The sequence below is a fragment of the Homalodisca vitripennis genome, chromosome 8 (assembly GCF_021130785.1).
Source record: "Homalodisca vitripennis isolate AUS2020 chromosome 8, UT_GWSS_2.1, whole genome shotgun sequence".
Classification (NCBI taxonomy): Eukaryota; Metazoa; Arthropoda; class Insecta; order Hemiptera; family Cicadellidae; genus Homalodisca; species Homalodisca vitripennis.
The window spans coordinates 16,892,501-16,899,986 of NC_060214.1; positions in this window are offsets into that span (position 1 = coordinate 16,892,501).

Here is a 7,486-nt window from a genome sequence, read left to right on the forward strand (position 1 = left end):
GTACTGTAATAGCCTTTGATACCAAGGAAACTCCACCAGTCCACCCTTGCACCCCAGAATCTCGACATTTGCGGTTAGTGATGTGCTACTCCTGGACATCCCTAGGGTTCCCCAGAGTTTTGTGACACGTCGGTTTTTGTTGTACCAAGTGTAGGTTCAACTGGAAGATATTAATCAAGCAGGAGGGAACCTTTCTTCTGTGGAGTTACTATTACTTACATACATATGGACAACTTCTTGTTAAATTTATTACAACTGTACTTTCTAACTGTTAGGAGCAGTGTGAATGATATGTTCAGCTGCAGTTCACCTTCCTCTAGTGCAGCGTCTGGAATCTGATGCTGTCACAGAATTGACTCCTGGAATCTGGAGTCAAATTTGCCTGAAGAGATAGATCGAAGTCGGTGATGAAAAATCTCTTTACATCGTTTAGACATCAGAGACGCCTAGACCACTAAAGTAAAGTAAAGATGTCTTATTTTACTAGGCGAAGTTAGGGCTAAGAAGCCCTCTCTGACACAACCTAAATAGTGTAATCTAAGTGAAGAGGCATTCTCTGGGCTTTGAGGGAAGCACACTGAGGTGGTTTCAAAGTTATCTCAGCGAGAGATGCCAGATAGTCGAGATAAAACAAGTGCAGTGTGGATTTGAGAGAACTGTAAGGTCCAAACCACAAATGGTCAAACGAGGTGTCCCTCAAGGTTCGGTTTTGGGCCCGGTCTTGTTTGTACTTTTCACTTCAGATTTGCCAAAATACCTCGAAAATCAATGTTATCCAATCATGTTTGCTGATGACACTGTCCTGTTGACTGGCAGTAACTCTTCTGAGCTCTTAGATATTAACACCTATATTTCAGTGAGCATGGCACAACAGTACTGTGATAGCAATGATCTTGTTTTTAACTCCTCTAAGACAAAACTCCTAGCACTGGGAAGGCTGAAAGATGAGTTGACTGAGCCTCCAGACTTACAACGGGTTGGGACAACCAAACATTTGGGTGTTATACTGGACGAATGTCTTTCCTGGAAAGATCATGTAGATCAGTTATGCTCTTGACTCAATTCTGCAGTTTTTGCATTGAAGAGAATCAAGGCAGTAGCCACATCAACTGCAACAAAAACTGCATATCATGCGATCTTTGAATCCCACCTTCGTTATGGGATAATCCTCTGGGGAGGCTCTACAATGGACAACCTTGAACGAGTCCTTATTGCGCAGAAGCGTGCTGTTCGGGTCATGGCTGGTCTTCAACCTCGGGATAGCTGTAGAGAAGCCTTCAAGTCTCTTGGAATTCTCACAGTGGTGTCCATCTACATCATCGAGGTCATCAATCACGCAGCCTCACATGGGAACTTGCCCAGAATGAGTGCTGTCCATGATCATCATCACACGCGACATGGTAATGACTTCTCCCTACCGATACACAGGACAGCACTTTTCTCCAAGAAACCTTGCTACGCTGGGGCAAAGCTGTTCAACTTACTTCCTCAAGACTTCAAAAGTTGTGACACCAAAACCTTAAAAAAAGAAGACTGCTAAATTGGCTCAAAGACAGATCCATCTACACCCTTGACGAGTTCAAGACTTCAATAAACAGTTTTCATTAAAACATGACATGTAATGTAAATTATTTCATATTGTAATACTTTGACACCTATTCTTTTCTTGATGAAATTGAATAAAGTTTTCTGATTTCTGATTTCTCATCAGGTACACAATTGAGTATACTATGATGTTTCTGACGGTGGAGTAACCGAGTTTTTTACTCATGGAATGTTGAGTTTCCTAAACTCAACATTCACATTAATTCAAACCTTCCCACCATAGCTATGTTATGTACATTAGAAGTTGTAATTATGAAAAAACAAATTGTTCTGCTTTTTTGTACGATTCAAAACTTTTGCCCAGAACCGTTACTTCTAGGAGTGAAAGTGCCATATCAAGACCAGGATTTGAACCCCTCAAGGATGTGACCAGTTGAGACAATTGTAGTTCAATGGTTGAAGAATTCAAAAATCCCTGTGCAGTTCGTGCCTGCCATTGGTGACAGAAAACTAAACAGAAGTTTACAAACTGCCAGTTCTGAATACATCTCAAACCAAATTAAAACCGATTTTAGGTCTAGAACAGTTACAGGCAAGGTCTATACCATTAAAATATCTATTCAAATATTCATAAAAAATTTATTGTAATTTAAAATCACTAGGAAATAGTACACTCTCTTCGTGCCTAAGTCTGAGCATACATGTTTGTTCTTGTGCAATCAAGTTTACTGACCTTCACTAAATATAATACTACAACAGTAAAAACCCTTGTGACATAGGTTTTTGGCTGCAAGTTTTGAGATTCATAATTAGAGAAATAATTCAAATTAAGTATTAGAGACATGGAATTGCTAGTCTGCGATGATTGTTTTAGTACAGCTGTCCAGATGCAACTGGAATTGGCAAATGTCATTTAAGCCATATTCCAAACAGTTCAAACCTCATACTTAGAGCCCTTCATCTATTAATTGTAAAACTGGAAAGGTTTCTGGAGAAAGACAAGTGACACGAGTAACCAACAAGGATATCATCTCTGTACAAAGATATTGCCAAAACAGAGTACAAATTGTGCCATAGATATGCTCCTGTGGAGGGGCCGGTAAGAGAAGAAAATTAATTCCACGTTCGAGGGGTTGTTGAGGTTTAAACAATCTTAAAGCTTTTCCCCTAGTCACAAGGATGTAGCCAGCAAGGGGGTTCAAAGGGTCCGGGGACACTCCCCAAATTTTCAACTTGTTAAAAATGACCTTTTTAGTAAACGATTATTATTATTTAAATAATTCAGTATTACTGACATGTACTGCTGAAAGATCGTTCTCAGTAATGAAACGGATCAAGAACTTTTTAAGTAACAAAATGGGGAATGAGTGGTTGACTGTACTTGCCTTACTTTCTGTCCACTACGGGAAGGCACGTTCTTGCTAGACAGGTAATTTACCATGTCAGTTTTCACTACAGGTGGTAACACTGAGTAAATGTTCAGTGTCGAGTTCTGGCACCTTGAGTGTGTAAGACATTGTTCTGTAGATTGTATTGTTTTGATGCCATACTCCCCACCTTAATCCATGGTCGCAAGTCCTGGGCATGGAACTATTGTTTATTTTTAATGATAACAATGGATTTTCTAATTAATGGTATCTAATCTTATTTTACTTGCTTCGACTAGTTTTACTGAGCCACTTTACTGAAGTTCCTTCAGGCAAGTACGAAAGAAAGGTTGAATTCATGGTATCTGATATCTCGAAATAAAAACTATGGATGCATTATTATTGGTTTTTAAGTCGGTTTATTTGTAAAACACTTATGGTATGATGACTTCTTATTAGTATGTCAATAAACACTTTCAGAAATTTAAAAATTTCATAATCTTTGAATCTTGCATGATCAAGATGTTTATAACACATGTACACAAATGAATCAATGTTATAGTGTACGTCTCAAAACATTTTACAGCTATTATTTTAACACTTTATAAGATATCAAAAAAGTGTTTCAAAAATAGAATACTCCAAGATGGCGGACTTACTAAACTCAGTGTTTTTTAGCTCCCATAAATAAGTGCATTTTTTAGTATAAAACTACTAAGGACATACCTGGACTTCTAGCAACATCAATTTAGAAGTACTGTAAGTCTTTTTTTACTAAATATCTCAAGAAGAAACATTATTTATATCAAGAAACAAGCATTATTTACCAAGATTCATGACAATTGAAACCATTTCTACTGTTAGTAAGCTGACTCAATGTAACACAAGTTTGATCATATCACTGAATATATAACAATTAACTAAGCATACAAACATTTAAAAATCAACAAGCCTGACTTATTTTATCAGGGAAAACACTTTTTAATGAATTAATAAATATCAACAAGAAAGTGCTGAAACATATGTCAATCACTGACGTCACAGCCAAATCACAACTGTAAGAAACACAATAGTTCCAACTCAGCTCCAACAAGTGACAACACACTTAGAGTGTTTGCTGACACCTGCTGACAATGCAACCAGTGCGACCGACCTCAGACACAAATACCATATGGCAGCATTTTTTCTGCCGTCTTAAAGAGCAAGATTTTTTATAGTCATTGCAATATAAGTAGACAGATAATTAAACCTGTACTGCAATTTCAAACCAAATTACCATGAATAATTCTGAAAAAGTAATAAAGTACCCCTGTGGTGTTTGTTCTATTGGAGTCAAATATTCGGCCATCAAGTGTACAGGTCACTGTCACAACTGGTTTCACTGGAAATTTTTAAGTGGGCCATAAATAAATTTTTAAAAATTAAACAAGTTGACTAAAGAGGAAACTGACACTTGGAAATGTAAAATATGTAGAGAAGACTTTGTAAAAACTGACCAGGTAAATAAAAATAACACCTCTAGATCTACCACTGTGACACTTGTCGAAGAGTACTCTCCAACCTCTGCCAGGTCTTATACAAGTAGGACGGACTATCCTGAGGTGGATAAAATTAAAGAAAAAATACAAAGGTTAGACAACCTTGATGACTTTGACCTAGAAACCTCACTTTCACTTGCTGCTGAAGCAGGAAATGCCCTTCTAACCTAAAATGAAAAACTCAAACTAACATTAAGTGACATAAATTAGAGGTTTGTGCTCCAGAATCGAATAAAAACTTTAAAAAAGTGAAACATACGCACACAACCTGGAAGATCATCTAAACTCCTACAGACACACAAGCCTCAAACGCCATACTTAACAAAAAATATGCTACAATCAAACTTTTATAATTCAATTGAAAGAAAGAAAAATCATTTTAGCGTCTCATTACAAGTTGCTAAAAGTAGAATGACACAGAATACTGACAAGTTTGTTATTGACAAACAGCACAAACAAACTATGCAATGTCTCCTGACACCAACCACTAAATCTAGTTTTAGTAAAGGACCTCCACACACTGCTAAGCTGCTAGGAGAAAAATAACCTATGAAGAGTTCTTTGAAAGAGAGATCAAGAACTACAGACTTATGGAGACAGACTTCTTTTTTAGAACAAACGACCCTACTGTCTGCAAGATGAAACCATAACTACAGTTTCTTTCAAACAAAAAAGGGCACAGCAAAAATTGACATTACTCCATCAGAACGTACGGAAACTTGATCAACAAGTCTTAAGTGAAAAAAGCCCTATTATAGTAATACTCACCGAACATGGTCTAAAAGAGGCCAAATTTAAAGCTTCAGGACTACCAGGATATTGTTTAGTTTCACACTACTGCAGAACTCAACATGATTATGGAGGTGAAGCTATATTCCTAAAGGAAGATGCTACTTTACAATTAGAACCAATAATTGCTGAAGTTAACAGTAAAGAACTTGTCTGCAAGCTTGCTAGTGTCACAGTTAAAACAGGATCTACAAAACTGACCATCATTGGAGTTTATAGACCTCTTCATGGAAACCTGGAAGAAGCTTTAAACACGCTATCTCAGCTAATCGATGGACATCACCCCCATAATAAAGGACTCATAATTATAGGAGATATAAACATAAACAGCTTAAAGCCAAATATAAACAGCAAACTGGAAGAGGTTCTAGCCGCACATGATATTACAAGGTTAAACCTACCTGCTACCAGAGTGACTCATAGATCATCTACCTCCATAGATTGCATCTGTACTAACCTACCCCATGACAACCTTATAGTAGACATTCTGGAGACAGATTTGTCCAACCATAAAGGACAGTTTTGCACACTAAATAGTGCAATAGACCAAACAATCAACCAATCAAAATTGAAAAGACAGATAACTCCACAGCCACTAGAGGTGCTCAGAATTAATCTACTAAAACATGACTGGAGAAGAGTCTATGCAGCAGATTCAGCTGATGATTCTTACAATTATTCCTTCCTCCATATCTTGACAATGGAACTCAACAATGCGTGTCCAGTTATCAGTGACCACCTTTCTCTGGAAAACAAGCAATTTCTGACAAAGCTAAAGGCAAAATGCAGTGAAGTGGACTACAAGTTCGCATGGACCAGAGATGGTAAATTCTTTGTGAGAAAGGATGAAGGGGACAAATGTCAAAAAATTGATACTGTTGAAGACATTGAGAAGTTGAAATAAACTACTAGGCCTGTCCATTTGATATTTTCATGTAAGTTTATTTTATGTTATGGAAAAATATTTTCTGTTTTAAATAACTATGTCCCTAGAATAACATTTTCTAAATAATATAAATGACATCACAGAATTTGCAAGTAAGCCTTGATTCCTTTTTCTTTTCTACTGTTAATAATGATGGTTATGTCAATCTAATCCATGTCAGTATAAGAAGTCTTAGAAGAAATTTCAATAGTTTTCTAGTAGAGATTCATTGTGTCAAGAATAATGATCATTTCATTGTATTAAGTGAAGTGTGGATTGGGTCCGATGAGCTAAATTTGTACAACATCCCAGGCTATACAATCTTAGCAACTTGTAATGATGACTGCAGGGCAGGAGGGGTTGTATGCTATGTGAGGATGGTGTACAAGCGGATAAAGTAAACTTAAGCATGGTAACTGCTGATGTGCTTATCATTGATATTAAAAGTGTGAATTTATATTTTAAATTGGTAGTATGCGTTTATAGGTTACCTACAATGATTTTATTAATGAATTGTCAAATATCCTACCAAAGCTTAGTAACAATATAATCTTGACAGGTGATTTAAATATTAATTTACTAAATGATTGTGTAACTACCCAGAATTACCTTAGTTTGATGGATGGTTGCGGTTTTCAGTCTATGGTCAATACTCCCACAAGAATTACACACAGTTCACAATCTTGTATCGATCACATTTTTATTAAACATAGAAAATTAAATATTTAAAAAATTAATAAAAAAAATATTTATTCGATATTGATCTGACAGACCACTGTGCCATAGGTTTGAAATGGGAAATAAACTGTAAGGCAAATAAAATTAAGGAAGACCGATTAAACACACAGGTTAGTCTGGATTATAACATGATTAGAGAAAAGCTCGGAAAAACAAATTGGGAACTTTGCTACAAATGCACTGATGTAAATTATTGTTATGACATTTTCAACAAAATTTTGACTGACATAGCAAATAGTAGTAGCAAATCTAATAATACAAATTCCAAGGTGATAAAGTCAAAGTCAATTAGTCCGTGGATGACAGCTAGGTTATTAAGCAAATTGGAAAAAACTATACAGAACTTACCGAAAGAGGCCTTATGATAATATATTTAAAAACTATTACATTCGATTCTGTACTAACCTAAAAAATGAAATTGAGAAAAACCAATATTATTCCAGGAAACTGAGTGACTGTAACGGTGATTCGCAACAACAATGGAAAAGGTCAGATTCCGTTATATGGTCCCAACGCTAATATACGGATGATTATAATGAATTACAATTAATTGGTTACTACCAGAAGAAAAAGCTAGTATGTGA